Source organism: Leuresthes tenuis, unplaced genomic scaffold (genome assembly GCF_036924035.1).
Source record: "Leuresthes tenuis unplaced genomic scaffold, fLeuTen1.0.hap1 SCAF_13, whole genome shotgun sequence".
Classification (NCBI taxonomy): Eukaryota; Metazoa; Chordata; class Actinopteri; order Atheriniformes; family Atherinopsidae; genus Leuresthes; species Leuresthes tenuis.
Window position 1 is genome coordinate 25,273,015 of NW_027325367.1, and position 24,006 is coordinate 25,297,020.

A 24,006-nucleotide genomic window follows, 5' to 3' on the forward strand; every position below is an offset into this window, starting at 1 on the left:
GAACCTCTTTCCTAGAATAGTTCAACCTTCATTACTCAACTGATCATAACTCCGCAATGAGCACATTTCAAAGTATCATTCCTCTACATGTATTCAAAAATCTATGTGTAAATGTTTAATATTTCTTATATTTGTTGATGTCATTCTGTGTGCATGTGGCCTAAACCCAATCTCTGTGTGGCAATTTTAATTTAAACAAGTTGAACTCTGCCTCTGATCATTTAAAAAAGGTGTGTACCAATATCAACCTTTCTCAGGTAATTACTGATCCTACAAAACCAAAGAGATCCTTCAAGGTTGTCCCTGATTGGCTCAATCTTAACATATCAAAGGTAGAAAATCCGCAGTATCTGAACTTGGTGTTAGTTATCACTGCTCAATAGCCTGTATCAGAATTGCAAAAATGAAAACATTAGGTCCACGCTTGGTATCCAGATCCTGAAACATCTCCATGAGCAGGCTTTTTTTTAACTGATCTGTTGAATAGTTATATGACACTGTTAAAATCCCAGATGAAGATCTAGCACTTGACCATTTTTGTAAATCTTCTAATTCCATAGTTGATAAACACGCCCCTTTTAAAAAGTATAGAACTTAGAACAGGTCTATCCCTGGCTTTCGGCAGAACTGTCTTCTTTACTTTTTTTTCCCCTCTTCCTGTTCAGCATTATGTCAGAAGAATTGTAGTCTGAATACCTTTGATGCCAAACAGATTTGTTTTGCCAAGGGAAGTTTTATAAATGTAAAGCTCCCCTTAATGCCCATTTATTTATTTCTGTTTACAATATATGACATGAACTGAACTGAACCGGACCGGGGGACAAGGAAAGAAGAAGAGGAAAGAAGAGGAAACAGAACAAAAATAGAAACAAAAACCAGACAACCAGCTGCTACACCTGTAAAAAACAAAACAGACAACAATCCATGGCCTATGAGGGGAATCCAGCCTTAGCGCCACCAGGAGCACCTGAAAGCAGACAAGCAGAGAAAAAACAAACACACAAACAAACAAAAACAAGCACAAGAAGCGGCAATCGCATACAACACAGCTGTGGATATAGATGACCTGAGACGACATGATAATACATCAACTGCTTAGTGACCATGCTACTGGACTAATGAATGTGTGTGTGTGTGTGTGAGAACGTGCAACACCCATGGCACAGGACCTACATGATAACCGTGCTTAGTTATGAGTGTATAAGCGTACAGGGCCACAATCCACAGCCCCCCCCCAAACAATCAGAAGCAGGCAGAGAGGGCCACAAGACCCAGGCCACCAGCAGCCCCCACAGAGCACAGAACCCAGGCAGCCCACTGCAGGGGCAACCACGCATCCACCCAGAAGACTGCAGAGGAAGCCCCCGGAAAGAGCCCCCATAAGCATAGGGCAGAGGCACTCCGGGAACCAGGGGTAACAGCCCACCGACCCCGCCAGGCCCCAGCCGCCCAGACATGGGCCGTGCACTGGACCTGGGCCCCAGGAGCCCGAGCGCCCCCAAACCCCCCGGCAGAGGCCCCACCCAATACCCAGGAGGGCCAAGCGCCCCAGACAGCCACAAAGTGGGTCAGCGCCTGCCCCAGCGCCCCTGGCCAAGTGCCCTGGGAGTCAAGACGTGCCCACAGGTGGGTGAAGTCGCGAGCAGTGGGGAGAGGCAACGCTGATGCCCCATCGGGAGAAACACAGGCAGGCCAGGCGACAGCAAGTCCCAGATCCAGGCCCAATCATTACCACACACACTTTCACGTCCCATACATCCACACATCCACACATCCTACCTCCCTCGACTCTGCTGGGGTGTAGTGCAGCGGGCACACCAGGAGGCCAGCAACCCCCCAGCCACCACAGACCCCGAACCAGCAGAACAATTAATTAATCCTCCTGGCCCCTCCTGCCCCGAGCAGACACCAGGAAGCAGGGGTGTGCGAAGAAGACCCCTCCCCTCACCCTTCTGGCTCTTCAATATTTTCTAATAGTGAGCAATTAAAATTGAGGGGCAGCCAAACTTGTAGAACTGGGAGCGCGGCACTCTGGGCAGCCTACATACCCAAAGAGCCCCGCCCACCAGATGCCACTCAGTGTAACCACCCCCCAAGACCTAATGTGTGTGTGTGAGTGTGTTTGATAAGTAGTAATGTCTAAGGTGTAATTAAAACAGGGGCAGGGAACTGCAGAGTGCAACCAAAGGGGACCACCTACGTGGCCCCATCCACTACACCCCACCGAACACGCACGCCCCCAAAACCCTTCATGTGTGAGTGTGTGCTGTGTACAGGAGCCAGAAGGGAGAGGGGTATGGGGATATATACCGGGGGAGCTACTCTCCCCCAGAGAGGGCAGCCAGGGACTGGCTGCAATAGGCATCCCCGCTACCTGGGAGCCAACAATGGGCAGGAGGGCCTGATGTCCACCAGGCTCGGGGCCTGCAGCGACCATATTCCGGGAGCTACTGTACCCCCAGAAGGTACCCATCCCGCCCCACCCCACTCAACCCAACCCCACCCAGGAGGACCTCTACAAAAAACAAACAAACAACATCAAAAAACAAACAAACAAACCACCCGGTCACACCAGTCGCAGCAGCCCGGGCCTGAGACCCACCATCACCCAGCAACCCACCACCACCACTATGTGATAAAACTAATCAGAGGGGACCAGAGAGAATGAAATTCAGCCAATTGATGTTTTGAGGAGGCAGACATTGTTTCCATGCTAATATAATCTAAAAGAAAATTTCTAAACTGGTTAATACACAGATTGTTCTTCGCTTTCCAGTTCATGAGAATAGTTTTCTTTGCGATACATAACACTGTGACAACCATGTGTGCTGAGTTAATTTCCATGTTGATGTTGTCTAAGTCACCCAGTATGCACAGTGTGGGGCATGCAGGGATGCTACACTTTAGCCATGTTGATAGGTCCTCACAGACTTCAAGCCAGAACTTCTGGACAGGCGCAGAAAACCACAAAGCGTGTGCATAAGGATCAGGTGTGTTATCTGTGCAATGTGAGCAGATGTTTGAGTGTGTTAGACCCATCCTGAACATCCTTTGTCCTGTATAGTGTGTTCTATGAAGGATTTTGTATTGTATGAGCTGTAAATTAGGATTTCGAGTCTTTATGAAGGTGTTCAAACATATTTGTGGTTAGAAGCTATGACCAGAACTGATGGATAAATCTGCCTCCCATTTTGAGGATGGAAGAGACATTGTGTCATCTATCTTAGACAATAATTTATATATTTTTGATAGTAGTTTTGGGGTAAAGATGCTTAGAAATTCTGCTACCCTAGTCGGGGGTTGTAAGTCTGGTTGGTGGAGAATATATCCATCCATCCATCCATCATCTGCCGCTTATCCGGGGGTCGGGTCGCGGGGGCAGCAGCTTGAGCAGAGAAACCCAGACGTCTCTGTCCCCGGCCACTTCCTCCAGCTCTTCCGGGGGGACCCCGAGGCGTTCCCAGGCCAGCCGAGAGACATAGTCTCTCCAACGTGTCCTGGGTCTCCTCCCAGTGGGACGTGCCCGGAACACCTCCCCAGGGAGGCGCCCAGGGGGCATCCTAACCAGATGCCCGAGCCACCTCATCTGACTCCTCTCAATGCGGAGGAGCAGCGGTTCTACTCCGAGCCCCTCCCAGATGACTGAGCTTCTCACCCTATCTCTAAGGGAGAGCCCAGACACCCTGCGGAGGAAACCCATTTCGGCCGCTTGTATTCGCGATCTTGTTCTTTCGGTCACTACCCACAACTCTTGACCATAGATGAGGATGGGAACGTAGATTGACCAGTAAGTAGAGAGCTTCGCCTTCTGGCTCAGCTCCCTCTTCACAACGACGGGTCGGTGCAGAGCCTGCAACACTGCAGGCGCCGCACCAATCCGCCCGTCAATCTCCCGCTCCATTCGTCCGTCACTCGTGAACAAGACCCCGAGATACTTGAACTCCTCCTCTTGGGGAAGGATCTCATTCCCGACCCGGAGAGAGCATTCCACCCTTTTCTGGCTGAGAACCATAGTCTCGGATTTGGAGGTGCTGATTCTCATCCCAGCCGCTTCACACTCGGCTGCGAATCACTCCAGTGAGAGCTGAAGGTCACGGCCTGACGACGCTAACAGAACCACATCATCTGCAAAAAGCAGAGACCCGATTCTGAGGTCGCCAAATGGGACACCCTCAACGCCCTGGCTCCGCCTAGAAATTCTGTCCATAAAAGTTAGGAACAGAATCGGTGACAAAGGGCAGCCCTGACGGAGTCCAACTCTCACCGGAAACGTATCCGACTTACTGCCGGCAATGCGGACCAAACTCTGGCACCGGTCATACAGAGACCGAACGGCCCCTATCAAGGGGTCCGGCACTCCATATTCCCGGAGCACCCCCCACAGGACTCCACGAGGGACACGGTCGAACGCTTTCTCCAAGTCCACAAAACACATGTAGACTGGTTGGGCGAACTCCCATGCACCCTCCAGGATCCTGCCGAGGGTATAGAGCTGGTCCACTGTTCCACGGCCAGGACGAAAGCCACACTGCATCTCCTGAATCCGAGGCTCGATTATCCGACGGATCCTCCTCTCCAATACCCCCGAATAGACCTTACCAGGGAGGCTGAGGAGTGTGATACCCCTATAGTTGGAACACACCCTCCGGTCCCCCTTTTTAAAGAGGGGGACCACCACCCCAATCTGCCAGTCCAGAGGCACTGTCCCCGATGTACACGCGATACTGCAGAGGCGTGTCAGCCAAGACAGCCCTACAACATCCAGAGCCTTGAGAAACTCAGGACCCCCGGGGCTTTGCCACCGAGGAGCTTTTTAACCACCTCGGCAACCTCAGCCCCAGAAATGGGAGGCCCCGTCTCCGAGCTCTCCGACTCTGCCTCTTCCGAGCACGTGTTGGTAGGATTGAGGAGTTCCTCGAAGTACTCCCCCCACCGACTCACAACATCCCTAGTTGAGGTCAGCAAAGCCCGTCCCCACTGTAAACAGTGTTGACTGTGAGCCGCTCCCCCCCCCCCGAGACGCCGGATGGTGGACCAGAATCTTTTCGAGGCCGTCCGGAAATCGTTCTCCATGGTCTCACCGAACTCCTCCCAGGCCCGAGTTTTTGCCTCAGCAACCGCCGAAGCCGTGGCCCGTCTGGCCCGTCGGTACCTATCAGCTTCTTCCAGGGTCCCACTGGCCAAAAAGGCCCGATAGGACTCCTTCTTCAGCTTGACGGCTTCCCTCACCACTGGTGTCCACCAGCAGGTTCGAGTTTCCGCCACGACAGGCACCGACCACCTTACGGCCACAACTCCGACCAGCTGCCTCGGCAATGGAGTCACGGAACATGGCCCATTTGGACTCAATGTCCCCCACCTCAAATATGGTTGAAGCTCTGCCGGAGGTGGGAGTTAAAGCTCCTTCTGACGGGGGATTCTGACAAACGCTCCCAGCAGACCCTCACAATACGTTTGGGCCTGCCAGGTCTGATCGGCATCCTCCCCCACCAGCGGAGCCAACTCACCACCAGGTGGTGATCAGTTGACAGCTCCGCCCCTCTCTTCACCCGAGTGTCCAGGACATACGGCCGCAAGTCCGATGATACAACCACAAAGTCGATCATCGAACTGCGGCCAAGGGTGTCCTGGTGCCAAGTGCACATATGGACACCCTTATGCCTGAACATGGTGTTCGTTATGGACAGTCTATGACTGGCACAGAAGTCCAACAACATAACACCACTCTGATTCAGATCGGGGGGGCCGTTCCTCCCAATCACACCCCTCCAGGTCTCACTGTCATTGCCCACGTGAGCATTGAAGTCCCCCAGCAGAATGAGGGAGTCTCCGGTAGGAGCATTCTCCAGTGCCTCCCCCAGAGACTCCAAAAAGGGTAGGTACTCTGAACTGCTGTTTGGCGCATAGGCACAAACAACAGTCAGGACTCGTCCCCCCACCCAAAGGCGGAGGGAGGCTACCCTCTCGTTCACTGGGGTAAACCCCAATGTACTGGCACACAGCCGGGGGGCAATAAGTATGCCCACACCTGCTCTGCGCCTCTCACCACGGGCAACTCCAGAGTGGAAGAGAGTCCAACCCCTCTCAAGAGTACTGGTTCCAGATCCCAAGCCGTGCGTCGAGGTGAGTCCGACTATATCTAACGGTCTGATGAAGTTTCAACAATAAACAACAAACTTTGTATTATGAGAAAGAACCAGACTCATTCTTCAGGAATCCGAAAATAAGCTCTATTTTACGAGTTATGCACAAATTCGGATTCTCCTATAAAACGAATTCCTTAACTCAAACCAAGTTAAGACTGCTTTGTCCTTCATATTTATTCATGTCTAATCAAGTTTCAATGATAAACAACGTTGTACTTTGTAGAATGAGAAAGAACTTCTTCAGCAATAAGCATCTCTCGACAAATGACGAAATACAGATTTTGCTATAAAATTAATTGCTATCAGCCTGACTTAAAACTGTTTGTCTTCCTTATTTATCCACTTCAAATCAACTTTCAACAATTAAAAAATTTTTGTAGTTTGAGAAAGAACAACTTAATCTTGAGCAATCAGTATAAAAAGAGGGTAAGCAAAGGTGCAAATGTCAAACCATACATGATGAAAACAGGGAGCGGAGGTGTTTGGCTGAGACAAGGTGTGAATGTCCACCCATAATTAATGAAAAGCGGGCAACAAGTAGGTTCGAATGCCCAACCATACATCATCAAAAGCAGGAGTGGATATATTCGGCTACAAGAAGGTTTGAACGTCTGACCATAGTTTGTAAAAAGCGGGTAAGAAAAGGTTCGAATGCCCGAACATACACCATCAAAAGAGGGAGCGGAGGTGTTCCGCTGTAAGAAGGTGTGAATGTCCGACCATAGTTGGTAAAAAGCGGGTAAGAAAAGGTTAAAATACCCGACTGTACACAATCAATAGCGGGAGCGGATGTGTTTGGCTACAAGAATGTGTGACAGTCCGACCATGGTTTGTAAAAAACGGGTAAGAAAAGGTGCGAATGCCCGACAATGTATGATCAAAAGAGGGAGCGGAGGTTTTCGGCTACAAGAAGGTTTGAATGTCCGACCATAGTTGGTAAAAAGCGGGTAAGAAAAGGTTCAAATGCCTGACTATACACCATCAAAAGCGGGAGCAGAGGTGTTCCGCTGTAAGACGGTGTGAATGTCCGACCAAAGTTTGTAAAAAGCAGTTAAGAAAAGGTTCGAATATCCAACCAAACATAATCAAAAGCGGGAGCAGAGCTGTTCGACTGCAAGTAGGTGTGAATGTCAGATCATAATTTGCAAAAAGCTGATGAGAAAGGGTGAGAATGCCCGGCTATACACCATCAAATGCGGGAGCGGAAGTGTTCGGCTGTGAGTAGGTGTGAATGTCCGACCATAATTGCTGAAAAATGTGTTAGAAGAGACTAGAATGCCGGACAAGACATCATCAAATGCGGGAGCGGAGTTGTTCGGCTGTGAGTAGGTGTGAATCTCCGAGCATATTTGGTAAAAAGCGGGTAAGAAAAGGTTAAAATACCCGACTGTACACAATCAATAGCGGGAGAGGAGGTGTTCAGCTGCAAGAAGGTGTGAATGTCCACCCATAATTACTGAAAAATGGGTAAGAAAAGGTGCGAATGCCCAACCATACATTATCAAAAGCAGGTGTGAATGTCAGATCATAATTTGCAAAAAGCTGATGAGAAAGGGTGAGAATGCCCGACTATATACCATCAAATGCGGGAGCGGAGTTGTTCGGCTGTGAGTAAGTGTGAATCTCCGACCATAATTGCTGAAAAATGTGTTAGAAAAGGTAAGAATGCCGGTCCATACATCATCAAAAGCGGGAGAGGTGGTGTTCGGCTGCAAGTAGGTGTGAATGTCCAGCCATAATTACTAACAAACGGGTAAGAAAAGGTAGTATTGCCAGACCATACATGATCAAAACAGGGTGCGGAGGTGGTTCAGCTGCAAGAAGGTGTGAATGTCCGACTAAAGTTCAAATATATTAACAAAAGCGGGAGGAGAGGTCTTCAGATGAGAGTGGTTGAGAATTTCCAACCATAATCTATAAAATTCGGTGAAAAAAAAGGTGTGATAGAACACTAAAAGGTGGAGCGGAAGTGTTCGGCTGCAAGAAGGTGTGAATGTCCGACTATATTTGGTGAAAAGCAGGTGAAGCAAGGTCTGAATGCCCAACCTTACATCATCAAAAGAGAGATCAGAGGTGTTTGGCTGCATGAAGGCCATAGTTTGCCAAAAGCGGGTAAGCTGCGAATGACCGACTAAATATCAACAAAAGGTCTTCGGATGCAAGTGGGTGTGAATATCCCACCATACAAGTATGTTGGAGAGGAAGCTGTGAACAGCCGACCATAGTTGGCAAAAAACGGGTGAGAAAAGGTGCGAATGTCAAACCATACATGATCAAAACAGGGAGCGGAGGTGTTTGGCTGTGACAAGGTGTGAATGTCCACCCAAAATTAATGAAAAGCGGGCAACAAGTAGGTTTGAATGCCCAACCATACATCATCAAAAGCAGGAGTGGATGTGTTCGGCTACAAGAAGGTTTGAATGTCCGAGCATAGTTTGTAAAAAGCGGGTAAGAAAAGGTTCGAATGCCCAAACATACACCATCAAAAGAGGGAGCGGAGGTGTTCCGCTGTAAGAAGGTGTGAATGTCCGACCATAGTTGGTAAAAAACGGGTAAGAAAAGGTTAAAATACCCGACTGTACACAATCAATAGGGGGAGCGGAGTTGTTCGGCTACAAGAAGGTGTGAAAGTCCAACCATGGTTTGTAAAAAGCTGGTAAGAAAAGGTTCGAATGCCATCAAAAGCGGAAGCGGAGGTGTTCGACTGCAAGTAGGTGTGAATGTCCAGCCATAATTACTCACAAACGGGTAAGAAAAGGTAGTATTGCCAGACCATACATGATCAAAACAGGGAGCTGAGGTGGTTCAGCTGCAAGGTGTGAATGTCTGACTATAGTTTGTAAAAAGCGGGTAAGACAAGGTGCAAATGCCCGACAATGTATGATCAAAAGAGGGAGTGGAGGTCTTTGGCTGCAAGGTCTGAATGTCCAACCATAATTTCTAAAAACCGGGTAAGAAAAGGCTCGAAATTCCGACTATACACAATCAAAAGCGGGAGCGGGAGGTTTTCAGCTGCAAATCCTTCACTCAAACCAAGTGAAAACTGCTTTGTTCTTCATATTTATCAATGTCTAGATCGACTTCAACAAAGAACAACATTGTACTTTGCAGTAAAGAAAGAGCAAATCAAAAGTTTTAGGAATCCGAGAATAAGCTTATTTTCATGAGTTCTGCACGATTATTGATTTTACTATAAATGAATGCCTTCACTCAAACTATGTTAAAACTGCTTTGTCCTTCATATTTATCAATGTCTAGATTGACTTCAACAAAGAACAACACTGGATTTTGCAGTAGAAGAAAGAGCAACACTGAAGGATCAGTAATCCGAGAATAAGCTTATTTTCATACGTTCTGCATGATTTGGGATTTTATGTATAAAATGAATTCCTTCACTCAAACCAAGTTAAAACTGCTTTGTCCTTCATATTTATCAATGTCTAGATCGACTTCAACAAAGAACAACATTGTATTTTGCAGTAGAAGAAAAAGCAACACTGAAGGATCAGGAATCCGAGAATAAGCTTCTTTTCATACGTTTTGAATGATTTGGGATTTTATGTATAAAATTAATTCCTTTACTCAAACTATGTTAAAACTGCTTTGTCCTTCATATTTATCAATGTCTAGATTGACTTCAACAAAGAACAACATTGTATTTTGCAGTAGAAGAAATAGCAACACTGAAGGATCAGGAATCCGAAAACACGCTTATTTTCATACGTTCTGCTTGATTTGGGATTTTGCTATAAAATTAATTCCTTCACTCAAACAAAGTGGAAACTGCTTTGTCCTTCATATTTATCAATGTCTATATCGATTTCAACAAAGAACAAGGCTGTATTTTGCAGTATAGGAAAGAGCAACACTGGGGGATCAGGAATCCGAGAATAAGCTTACTTTCATGAGTCCTGCACGATTTCGGATTTTCCTATAAAATGAATTGCTTTGTTCAAACCAAGTTAAAATTGCTTTGTCCTTCATAGTTATCCATGTCTAAAATGTATCAAGCATAAAGTTCCTCATATTACCCTGAATGAGAAAGAAGCATCCCTTTGGTTGAGCAATACGTTCCTTTTGCGGAGTTATGCATGATTTCGGATTTTGCTATAAAATTCATTCCTTCACACCTTTTTTTTTTCACCGCATTTTATAGATTATGGTTGGAAATTTCAACCACTCTAATCCGAAGACCTCTCCTCCCGCTTTTGTTAATATATTTGAACTTTAGTTGGACATTCACCCCTTTTTGCAGCTAAACCACCTCCGCTCCCTGTTTTGATCATGTATGGTTTGGCAATACTACATTTTCTTACCCGTTTGTGAGTAATTATGGCTGGACATTCATACCTACTTGCAGCTGAACACAATCTCTCTCGCTTTTGATTATGTTTGGTTGGATATTCGAACCTTTTCTTAACTGCTTTTTACAAACTTTGGTCGGACGTTCACACCTTCTTGTAGCCGAACAACTCCGCTCCCGCTATTGATTGTGTACAGTCGGGTATTTTAACCTTTTCTTACCCACTTTTTACCAACTATGGTCGGACATTCACACCGTCTTACAGCGGAACATCTCCGCTCCCGCTTTTGATGGTGTATAGTCAGGCATTTTAACCTTTTCTTACCCGCTTTTTACAAACCATGGTTGGACTTTCACACCTTCTTGTAGCCGAACAACTCCGCTCCCCCTATTGATTGTGTACAGTCGGGTATTTTAACCTTTTCTTACCCGCTTTTTACCAACTATGGTCGGACATTCACACCGTCTTACAGCGGAAAATCTCCGCTCCCGCTTTTGATGGTGTATAGTCAGGCATTTGAACCTTTTCTTACCCGCTTTTTACAAACTATGGTCGGACATTCAAACCTTCTTGTAGCCGAAAACCTCTGCTCCCTCTTTTGATAATACATTGTCGGGCATTCGCACCTTATCGTACCCGCTTTTTACAAACTATAGTCAGACATTCACACCTTGGTGCTGAACCACCTCAGCTCCCTGTTTTGATCATGTATGGTCTGGCAATACTACCTTTTCTTACCCGTTTGTGAGTAGTTATGGCTGGACATTCACACCTACTTGCAGTCGAACAGCTCTGCTCCCGCTTTTGATTATGTTTGGTTGGATATTCGAACCTTTTCTTAACTGCTTTTTACAAACTTTGGTCGGAAGTTCACACCTTCTTGAAGCCGAACACCTCCGCTTCCGCTTTTGATGGTATATATTCGGGCATTTGAAATTTTTCTTACCAGCTTTTTACAAACCATGGTTGGACTTTCACACCTTCTTGTAGCCGAACAACTCAGCTCCCCCTATTGATTGTGTACAGTCGGGTATTTTAACCTTTTCTTACCCACTTTTTACCAACTATGGTCGGACATTCACACCTTCTTACAGCGGAACACCTCCGCTCCCTCTTTTGATGGTGTATGTTTGGGCATTCGAACCTTTTCTTACCCGCTTTTTACAAACTATGCTCGGACATTCAAACCTTCTTGTAGCCGAACACTTCCACTCCTTCTTTTGATGATGTATGCTTGGGCATTCAAACCTACTTTTTGCCCGCTTTTCATTAATTTTGGGTGGACATTCACACCTTGTCACAGCCAAACACCTCCGCTCCCTGTTTTGATCATGTATGGTTGGACATTCGCACCTTGTCTCACCCGCTTTTTGCAAACTATGGTCGGCTGTTCACAGCTTCCTCTCCACCATACTTGTATGGTGGGATATTCACACCCACTTGCATCCGAAGACCTTTTGTTGATATTTAGTCGGTCATTCGCAGCTTACCCGCTTTTTACAAACTATAGTCAGACATTCACACCTTGGTGCTGAACCACCTCAGCTCCCTGTTTTGATCATGTATGGTCTGGCAATACTACCTTTTCTTACCCGTTTGTGAGTAATTATGGCTGGACATTCACACCTACTTGCAGTCGAACAGCTCTGCTCCCGCTTTTGATTATGTTTGGTTGGATATTCGAACCTTTTCTTAGCAGCTTTTTACAAACCATGGTTGGACTTTCACACCTTCTTGTAGCCGAACAACTCCGCTCCCGCTATTGATTGTGTACAGTCGGGTAATTTAACCTTTTCTTACCCGCTTTTTACCAACTATGGTCGGACATTCACACCGTCTTACAGCGGAACACCTCCGCTCCCGCTTTTGATGGTGTATTGTCAGGCATTTGAACCTTTTCTTACCCGCTTTTTACAAACTATGGTCGGACATTCAAACCTTCTTGTAGCCAAAAACCTCCGCTCCCTCTTTTGAATATACATTGTCGGGCATTCGCACCTTTTCTTACCCGTTTTTTACAAACCATGGTCGGACTTTCAAACCTTCTTGTAGCCCAACACATCCACTCCTGCTTTTGATGATGTATGTTTGGGCATTCGCACCTTTTCTTACCCGCTTTTTTCAGTAATTATGGGTGGACATTCACACCTTCTTACAGCTGAACACCTCCTCTCCCGCTTATGATGGTGTATAGTCGGGCTTTCAAGCCTTTTCTTACCCGGTTTTTACAAATTATAGTTGGACATTCAGACCTTCTTACAGCCGAAAACCTCCGCTCCCTCTTTTGATCATACATTTTCGGGCATTCGCACCATTTCTTACCCGCTTTTTACAAACCATGGTCGGACTTTCACACCTTTTAGTAGCCGAACAACTCCGCACCCGCTACTGATTGTGTACAGTCGGGTATTTTAACCTTTTCTTACCCGTTTTTTACAAACTATGGTCGGACATTCACACCTTCTTACAGCGGAACACCTCCGCTCCCTCCTTTGATGGTGTATGTTCGGGCATTCGAACCTTTTCTTACCCGCTTTTTACAAACTATGGTCAGACGTTCAAACCTTCTTGTAGCTGAACATATCCACTCCTGCTTTTGATGATGTATGGTTGGGCATTCGAACCTACTTGTTGCCCGCTTTTCATTAATTATGGGTGGACATTCACACCTTGTCTCAGCCAAACACCTCCGCTCCCTGTCTTGATCATGTATGGTTTGACATTCGCACCTTTGCTTACCTTCTTTTTATACTGATTGCTCAAGATTAAGTTGTTCTTTCTCAAACTACAAATTTTTTTTAATTGTTGAAACTTGATTTGAAGTGGATAAATAAGGAAGACAAACAGTTTTAAGTCAAGCTGATAGCAATTAATTTTATAGCAAAATCTGTATTTCGTCATTTGTCGAGAGATGCTTATTGCTGAAGAAGGTCTTTCTCATTCTACAAAGTACAACGTTGTTTATCATTGAAACTTGATTAGACATGAATAAATATGAAGGACAAAGCAGTCTTAACTTGGTTTGAGTTAAGGAATTCGTTTTATAGGAGAATCCGAATTCGTGCATAACTCGTAAAATAGAGCTTATTTTCGGATTCCTAAAGTATGAGTCTGGTTCTTTCTCATAATACAAAGTTTGTTGTTTATTGTTGAAACTTCATCAGCCCGTTATATATAGTCGGACTCACCTCGACGCACGGCTTGGGATCTGGAACCAGTACTCTTGAGAGGGGTTGGACTCTCTTCCACTCTGGAGTTGCCCGTGGTGAGAGGCGCAGAGCAGGTGTGGGCATACTTATTGCCCCCCGGCTGTGTGCCAGTACATTGGGGTTTACCCCAGTGAACGAGAGGGTAGCCTCCCTCCGCCTTGGGTGGGGGGACGAGTCCTGACTGTTGTTTGTGCCTATGCGCCAAACAGCAGTTCAGAGTACCTACCCTTTTTGGAGTCTCTGGGGGAGGCACTGGAGAATGCTCCTACCGGAGACTCCCTCATTCTGCTGGGGGACTTCAATGCTCACGTGGGCAATGACAGTGAGACCTGGAGGGGTGTGATTGGGAGGAACGGCCCCCCCGATCTGAATCAGAGTGGTGTTATGTTGTTGGACTTCTGTGCCAGTCATAGACTGTCCATAACGAACACCATGTTCAGGCATAAGGGTGTCCATATGTGCACTTGGCACCAGGACACCCTTGGCCGCAGTTCGATGATCGACTTTGTGGTTGTATCATCGGACTTGCGGCCGTATGTCCTGGACACTCGGGTGAAGAGAGGGGCGGAGCTGTCAACTGATCACCACCTGGTGGTGAGTTGGCTCCGCTGGTGGGGGAGGATGCCGATCAGACCTGGCAGGCCCAAACGTATTGTGAGGGTCTGCTGGGAGCGTTTGTCAGAATCCCCCATCAGAAGGAGCTTTAACTCCCACCTCCGGCAGAGCTTCAACCATATTTGAGGTGGGGGACATTGAATGGGCCATGTTCCGTGACTCCATTGCCGAGGCAGCTGGTCGGAGTTGTGGCCGTAAGGTGGTCGGTGCCTATCGTGGCGGCAACCCTCGAACCTGCTGGTGGACACCAGTGGTGAGGGAAGCCGTCAAGCTGAAGAAGGAGTCCTATCGGGCCTTTTTGGCCAGTGGGACCCTGGAAGAAGCTGATAGGTACCGACGGGCCAGACGGGCCACGGCTTCGGCGGTTGCTGAGGCAAAAACTCGGGCCTGGGAGGAGTTCGGTGAGACCATGGAGAACGATTTCCGGACGGCCTCGAAAAGATTCTGGTCCACCATCCAGTGTCTCAGGGGGGGGAAGCGGCTCACAGTCAACACTGTTTACAGTGCGGACGGGGCTTTGCTGACCTCAACTAGGGATGTTGTGAGTCGGTGGGGGGAGTACTTCGAGGAACTCCTCAATCCTACCAACACGTGCTCGGAAGAGGCAGAGTCGGAGAGCTCGGAGACGGGGCCTCCCATTTCTGGGGCTGAGGTTGCCGAGGTGGTTAAAAAGTTCCTCGGTGGCAAGGCCCCGGGGGTGGATGAGGTCCGTCCTGAGTTTCTCAAGGCTCTGGATGTTGTAGGGCTGTCTTGGCTGACACGCCTCTGCAGTATCGCGTGGACATCGGGGACAGTGCCTCTGGACTGGCAGATTGGGGTGGTGGTCCCCCTCTTTAAAAAGGGGGACCGGAGGGTGTGTTCCAACTATAGGGGTATCACACTCCTCAGCCTCCCTGGTAAGGTCTATTCGGGGGTATTGGAGAGGAGGATCCGTCGGATAATCGAGCCTCGGATTCAGGAGATGCAGTGTGGCTTTCGTCCTGGCCGTGGAACAGTGGACCAGCTCTATACCCTCGGCAGGATCCTGGAGGGTGCATGGGAGTTCGCCCAACCAGTCTACATGTGTTTTGTGGACTTGGAGAAAGCGTTCGACCGTGTCCCTCGTGGAGTCCTGTGGGGGGTGCTCCGGGAATATGGAGTGCCGGACCCCTTGATAGGGGCCGTTCGGTCTCTGTATGACTGGTGCCAGAGTTTGGTCCGCATTGCCGGCAGTAAGTCGGATACGTTTCCGGTGAGAGTTGGACTCCGTCAGGGCTGCCCTTTGTCACCGATTCTGTTCCTAACTTTTATGGACAGAATTTCTAGGCGGAGCCAGGGCGTTGAGGGTGTCCCATTTGGCGACCTCAGAATCGGGTCTCTGCTTTTTGCAGATGATGTGGTTCTGTTAGCGTCGTCAGGCCGTGACCTTCAGCTCTCACTGGAGTGATTCACAGCCGAGTGTGAAGCGGCTGGGATGAGAATCAGCACCTCCAAATCCGAGACTATGGTTCTCAGCCGGAAAAGGGTGGAATGCTCTCTCCGGGTCGGGAATGAGATCCTTCCCCAAGAGGAGGAGTTCAAGTATCTCGGGGTCTTGTTCACGAGTGACGGACGAATGGAGCGGGAGATTGACGGGCGGATCGGTGCGGCACCTGCAGTGTTGCAGGCTCTGCACCGACCCGTCGTTGTGAAGAGGGAGCTGAGCCAGAAGGCGAAGCTCTCTACTTACTGGTCAATCTACGTTCCCATCCTCACCTATGGTCACGAGTTGTGGGTAGTGACCGAAAGAACAAGATCGCGAATACAAACCCGAAAAAAATGGGTTTCCTCCGCAGGGTGTCTGGGCTCTCCCTTAGAGATAGGGTGAGAAGCTCAGTCATCCGGGAGGGGCTCGGAGTAGAACCGCTGCTCCTCCGCATTGAGAGGAGTCAGATGAGGTGGCTCGGGCATCTGGTTAGGATGCCCCCTGGGCGCCTCCCTGGGGAGGTGTTCCGGGCACGTCCCACTGGGAGGAGACCCCGGGGGAGACCCAGGACACGTTGGAGAGACTATGTCTCTTGGCTGGCCTGGGAACGCCTCGGGGTCCCCCCGGAAGAGCTGGAGGAAGTGGCCGGGGACAGAGACGTCTGGGTTTCTCTGCTCAAGCTGCTGCCCCCGCGACCCGACCCCCGGATAAGCGGCAGATGATGGATGGATGGATGGATATATCCTCCACCAACCAGACTTACAACCCCCGACTAGGGTAGCAGAATTTCTAAGCAGCTGTACCCCAAAACTACTATCAAAAATATATAAATTATTGTCTAAGATAGATGACACAATGTCTCTTCCATCCTCAAAATGGGAGGCAGATTTATCCATCAGTTCTGGTCATAGCTTCTAACCACAAATATGTTTGAACACCTTCATAAAGACTCGAAATCCTAATTTACAGCTCATACAATACAAAATCCTTCATAGAACACACTATACAGGACAAAGGATGTTCAGGATGGGTCTAACACACTCAAACATCTGCTCACATTGCACAGATAACACACCTGATGATTATGCACACGCTTTGTGGTTTTCTGCGCCTGTCCAGAAGTTCTGGCTTGAAGTCTGTGAGGACCTATCAACATGGCTAAAGTGTAGCATCCCTGCATGCCCCACACTGTGCATACTGGGTGACTTAGACAACATCAACATGGAAATTAACTCAGCACACATGGTTGTCACAGTGTTATGTATCGCAAAGAAAACTATTCTCATGAACTGGAAAGCGAAGAACAATCTGTGTATTAACCAGTTTAGAAATTTTCTTTTAGATTATATTAGCATGGAAACAATGTCTGCCTCCTCAAAACATCAATTGGCTGAATTTCATTCTCTCTGGTCCCCTCTGATTAGTTTTATCACATAGTGGTGGTGGTGGGTTGCTGGGTGATGGTGGGTCTCAGGCCCGGGCTGCTGCGACTGGTGTGACCGGGTGGTTTGTTTGTTTGTTTTTTGATGTTGTTTGTTTGTTTTTTGTAGAGGTCCTCCTGGGTGGGGTTGGGTTGAGTGGGGTGGGGCGGGATGGGTACCTTCTGGGGGTACAGTAGCTCCCGGAATATGGTCGCTGCAGGCCCCGAGCCTGGTGGACATCAGGCCCTCCTGCCCATTGTTGGCTCCCAGGTAGCGGGGATGCCTATTGCAGCCAGTCCCTGGCTGCCCTCTCTGGGGGAGAGTAGCTCCCCCGGTATATATCCCCATACCCCTCTCCCTTCTGGCTCCTGTACACAGCACACACTCACACATGAAGGGTTTTGGGGGCGTGTGTGTTCGGTGGGGTGTAGTGGATGGGGCCACGTAGGTGGTCCCCTTTGGTTGCACTCTGCAGTTCCCTGCCCCTGTTTTAATTACACCTTAGACATTACTACTTATCAAACACACTCACACACACACATTAGGTCTTGGGGGGTGGTTACACTGAGTGGCATCTGGTGGGCGGGGCTCTTTGGGTATGTAGGCTGCCCAGAGTGCCGCGCTCCCAGTTCTACAAGTTTGGCTGCCCCTCAATTTTAATTGCTCACTATTAGAAAATATTGAAGAGCCAGAAGGGTGAGGGGAGGGGTCTTCTTCGCACACCTCTGCTTCCTGGTGTCTGCTCGGGGCAGGAGGGGCCAGGAGGATTAATTAATTGTTCTGCTGGTTCGGGGTCTGTGGTGGCTGGGGGGTTGCTGGCCTCCTGGTGTGCCCGCTGCACTACACCCCAGCAGAGTCGAGGGAGGTAGGATGTGTGGATGTGTGGATGTATGGGACGTGAAAGTGTGTGTGGTAATGATTGGGCCTGGATCTGGGACTTGCTGTCGCCTGGCCTGCCTGTGTTTCTCCCGATGGGGCATCAGCGTTGCCTCTCCCCACTGCTCGCGACTTCACCCACCTGTGGGCACGTCTTGACTCCCAGGGCACTTGGCCAGGGGCGCTGGGGCAGGCGCTGACCCACTTTGTGGCTGTCTGGGGCGCTTGGCCCTCCTGGGTATTGGGTGGGGCCTCTGCCGGGGGGTTTGGGGGCGCTCGGGCTCCTGGGGCCCAGGTCCAGTGCACGGCCCATGTCTGGGCGGCTGGGGCCTGGCGGGGTCGGTGGGCTGTTGCCCCTGGTTCCCGGAGTGCCTCTGCCCTATGCTTATGGGGGCTCTTTCCGGGGGCTTCCTCTGCAGTCTTCTGGGTGGATGCGTGGTTGCCCCTGCGGTGGGCTGCCTGGGTTCTGTGCTCTGTGGGGGCTGCTGGTGGCCTGGGTCTTGTGGCCCTCTCTGCCTGCTTCTGATTGCTTGGGGGGGGGCTGTGGATTGTGGCCCTGTACGCTTATACACTCATAACTAAGCACGGTTATCATGTAGGTCCTGTGCCATGGGTGTTGCATGTTCTCACACACACACACACACACACACATTCATTAGTCCAGTAGCATGGTCACTAAGCAGTTGATGTATTATCATGTCGTCTCAGGTCATCTATATCCACAGCTGTGTTGTATGCGATTGCCGCTTCTTGTGCTTGTTTTTGTTTGTTTGTGTGTTTGTTTTTTCTCTGCTTGTCTGTTTTCAGGTGCTCCTCTTGGCGCTAAGGCTGGATTCCCCTCATAGGCCATGGATTGTTGTCTGTTTTGTTTTTTACAGGTGTAGCAGCTGGTTGTCTGGTTTTTGTTTCTATTTTTTTTCTGTTTCCTCTTCTTTCCTCTTCTTCTTTCCTTGTCCCCCGGTCCGGTTCAGTTCAGTTAATGTCATATATTGTAAACAGAAATAAATAAATGGGCATCAAGGGGAGCTTTACATTTATAAAACTTCCCTTGGCAAAACAAATCTCTTTGGCATCAAAGGTATTCAGACTACAATTCTTCTGACATAATGCTGAACAGGACAAGGGGGAAAAAAAGTAAAGAAGACAGTTCTGCCGAAAGCCAGGGATAGACCTGTTCTAAGTTCTATACTTTTTAAAAGGGGCGTGTTTATCAACTATGGAATTAGAAGATTTACAAAAATGGTCAAGTGCTAGATCTTCATCTGGGATTTTAACAGTGTCATATAACTATTCAACAGATCAGTTAAAAAAAAGCCTGCTCATGGAGATGTTTCAGGATCTGGATACCAAGCGTGGACCTAATGTTTTCATTTTTGCAATTCTGATACAGGCTATTGAGCAGTGATAACTAACACCAAGTTCAGATACTGCGGATTTTCTACCTTTGATTTGTTAAGATTGAGCCAATCAGGGACAACCTTGAAGGATCTCTTTGGTTTTGTAGGATCAGTAATTACCTGAGAAAGGTTGATATTGGTACACACCTTTTTTAAATGATCAGAGGCAGAGTTCAACTTGTTTAAATTAAAATTGCCACACAGAGATTGGGTTTAGGCCACATGCACACAGAATGACATCAACAAATATAAGAAATATTAAACATTTACACATAGATTTTTGAATATATGTAGAGGAATGATACTTTGAAATGTGCTCATTGCGGAGTTATGATCAGTTGAGTAATGAAGGTTGAACTATTCTGGGAAAGAGGTTCTATTCCCAGCATCATGATGGACACTCCTGATATAGAAGGTTTTGCTAACGCATTGGAATTGTTTTACTATTTTCATATGCATGTGCAAGGAAGAATTGCTTGCTGCTGATAAATGCAAAGAAGAACAGCTTACACATAGATGCTCACATATAGGCTGCTGAATGCAATGAAGACCTGCTTATCAAGTAAAGTTCAATGTCAATGTGTAATATTCAATTAGGATTTGCAAAACAGTGAAGTTAAACAATGAATGGGTCCATAGTCGGTATGAGAAGACTACAGGAATATTTACCTGGGTGTACGTTCAAACAGAGATGAGAAAATTGCGATAAATAATTGTTTGTTTGTTTGTTAGTATGTATATGAATGTTATGTGTATAAACTGTGTTGAGTTATAGTTACTCAGTAGTGTCTCAGTGAAACAACCGACGGGGGAAGCCTTGCGGTGACAACAAAAGCAGTGTTTTACTGATCAGTCAAGTTGCTCCAGTGTACTCCATACAAACTGGTTGGCTACTGAAGGGATAGAAAATGGGGAATACTTGTTTTAAAGCAAACAAGGAATTAGATGGGAAAAATACATGTTTTAACGGGACCCAGACAATATTAAATACTCAGACAGATGGGAGAAGAAGTGTAGTTTTGTAGGAAATCACAAAATTATTACATAGAATTAGTGAAATCAATTGAAGAATGCCTTTCTGAAGAGCTGTTTACCACAGATGAGCAGCTTTGCGACCAAGCACATTGTAGATCGCTTTACTGCCAAAATGATCTAATTTAATGGATTGGTTTAGACATGCATAACAGCATTTTAAGAACAAAGAGAGAAACAAAAAGGGACAACGCTTCATGGTGGAAGGTGATGTATAAATAACTGTGTATATGATGAAGGGGGTGGCAACACCCATTCCGAAATCCCGCCATTCCGACATCCCGCTATTCCGACATCCCACCATTCCGACATACCACCATTCCGACATACCACCATTCCGACATGCAAACTTCCCACCATTCCGACATCCCACCATTGCGACATCCCGCTATTCTGACGTTCAAATGTCCCACCATTCCGACAAGGCTTTCCGTATAAGGAAATGTGTGTTACTCAACAGGTGAGTCCCTTCTTTCTGTTCATGCAATTTATATGTTTAACATGTTTATAGACAAGCGTTATTAAAAACACAAAGTCTGGGCAACTGGAGGAGGAGAAGCAGTCCGCGGTGGTTTTCAATCACACACTCCAATGCCACTTGTTTCAACTTCCGAAAATTTAATCCAGGAAAAAAAGGCTTACAAACATGGACCAAAACGGCTCCATAACACACACAAGAATCCAAAAGAAACGAAAGTTAACTAAAAGAAAGCAAATAAACAGTATGAAGTGGTCAAAATTGGTTTTACGCATGCCTATGTGCGTCTGGCACATGCGTCTTCGGGCTCTCCCACGTTGGTTTGTGGATGAAAGCTATATGTTCAGCTGTAATGTCATGTAAAAACAATCTCTACATGACATTTAGTCCCAGGTGTGACCAGTTAGGTCCTTAAGATATCAACAGGCTGTATAAAGCTACAACCGTTGCGGCTGTGTGTTTGTGCCAAATGCGCAAAACCCATCCGCGCTTCCCAAAATTGGAGTGAGTACTCATAAATCACGTGAATAACATGAATAAACGTTTTTACTGCATTTTGTTGTGTTTTATACGTTCTATGCTGTCATTTCTATCTTCTCCTATTGGCAAGGCAAGGCAGAGTGCTAGCAACTGTGTCCTGTGCAGTAGCCGTGATATCTGTGATCTCCCACGTGGTATCACCTGTCACATTGTGTCAAGGCATCAAAAGAAGAAAAAATCACCAAACTCAAGGACAAAAAGACAAAGACTCCGGTGAACGAAGACAGAGGACTGACAAACCAGAAATACAAAAGGATTCTCGATATCAAGATCCAGAAGAAGAGGCTAACAATGCCACGAACACTTACGATGCTGGGAATGATGCCAGCCATGAACAGAGAAGAAGATTCAGTGTCATCAATCTGCATTACGTGCCTCTAATGAGGGGGTGAATATAGAATCCTCAACGATTACAACGTTTAAACCATTTTGATATATATTGTAACCTATTGTCTAAGGAATAGTGCTGAAAATTAGGTAAATCTAATCCACCACTGTCCTTGGTCTTCTGTAGGGTTTTTAAACTAATACGTGGTGGTTTGTTTTTCCACAGAAATTTGGAGATGCATGAATCTAGTGACTTAAACCAAGTAGCAGATGGTTTTATGGGGATCATTGAGAACAAATAGTTAACTTTTGGTAGTATCATCATTTTAATGGATGTAACTCTCCCCATAAGTGATATAGGTAAGGACTTCCAACGAGAGATCGTCCTCTACTGTCTTTAATAATTGCACATAATTTAGCTTTGTTAGCTCTGAGAGCCTGGAGGAAATGTTTATGCCTAAATATCTAATATTTCCTGACTGTAAAGTGATCGCAGGTATATTATGGACCCTACAGTTAATGGGCAGAACTGTGGTCTTAGACCAGTTGATAGAGTAGTCAGAAAGTGCTGAGAATTTATTTATGAGTGTGATCGTGTGACTGAGAGACGTCTGTGAGTTCTGAAGGAAAAGTAATACATCATCAGCATAAAGACTTATTTTATGCTCAATATTTTGGGATTAATTACTCACAAACGGGTAAGAAAAGGTAGTATTGCCAGACCATACATGATCAAAACAGGGAGCGGAGGTGGTTCAGCTGCAAGGTGTGAATGTCTGACTATAGTTTGTAAAAAGCGGGTAAGATAAGGTGCGAATGCCCGACAATGTATGATCAAAAGAGGGAGCGGAGGTTTTCGGCTGCAAGAAGGTCTGAATGTCCACCCAAAATTCCTGAAAAATGGGTAAAAAAAGGGTGCGAATGCCAAACCATACATCATCAAAAGCAGGAGTGGATGTGTTCGGCTACAAGAAGATTTGAATGTCCATCAATAATTGCTTTAAAACATGAAAGAAAATTTTCGAATATCAAACCGCACATGATCATAAGCGGGAGAGGAGTTGTTCAGCTACAAGAAGGTGTGAATGTCCACCCATAATTACTGAAAAATGGGTAAGAAAAGATGAAAATGCCCAACCATACATCATCAAAAGCAGGAGTGGATGTGTTCGGCTACAAGAAGGTTTGAATGTCCGACCAGAGTTTGTAAAAAGCGGGTAAGAAAAGGTTCGAATGCCCGAATATAGACCATCAAAAGAGGGAGCGGAGGTGTTCCGCTGTAAGAAGGTGTAAATGTCCGACCATAGTTGGTAAAAAGCGGGTAAGAAAAGGTTAAAATACCCGACTGTACAAAATCAATAGCGGGAGCGGAGTTGTTTGGCTACAAGAAGGTGTGAAAGTCCGACCACGGTTTGTAAAAAGCTGGTAAGAAAAGGTTCGAATGCCCGAATATATACCATCAAAAGTGGAAGTGGATGTGTTCGGCTGCAAGAAGGTGTGAACGTCCGACCAAAGTTTGTAAAAAGCAGTTAAGAAAAGGTTCGAATATCCAACCAAACATAATCAAAAGCGGGAGCAGAGCTGTTCGACTGCAAGTAGGTGTGAATGTCAGATCATAATTTGCAAAAAGCTGATGAGAAAGGGTGAGAATGCCCGGCTATACACCATCAAATGCGGGAGCGGAAGTGTTCGGCTGTGAGTAGGTGTGAATGTCCGACCATAATTGCTGAAAAATGTGTTAGAAGAGACTAGAATGCCGGACAATACATCATCAAATGCGGGAGCGGAGTTGTTCGGCTGTGAGTAGGTGTGAATCTCCGAGCATAGTTTGTAAAAAGGGGGTAAGAATAGGTTCGAATGCCCGAACATACACTATCAAAACAGGGAGCTGAGGTGGCTCAGCTGCAACGTGTGAATGTCTGACTATAGTTTGTAAATAAGGTGCGAATGCCCAACAATGTATAATCAAAAGAGGGAGCGGAGGTTTTCGGCTACAAGAAGGTTTGAATGTCCGACCATAGTTTGTAAAAAGCGGGTAAGAAAAGGTTCAAATGCCTGACTATACACCATCAAAAGCGGGAGCGGAGGTGTTCCGCTGTAAGACGGTGTGAAAGTTCAACCATGGTTTGTAAAAAGCTGCTAAGAAAAGGTTCGAATGCCCGAATATATACCATCAAAAGCGGCAGCAGAGCTGTTCGACTGCAAGTAGGTGTGAAT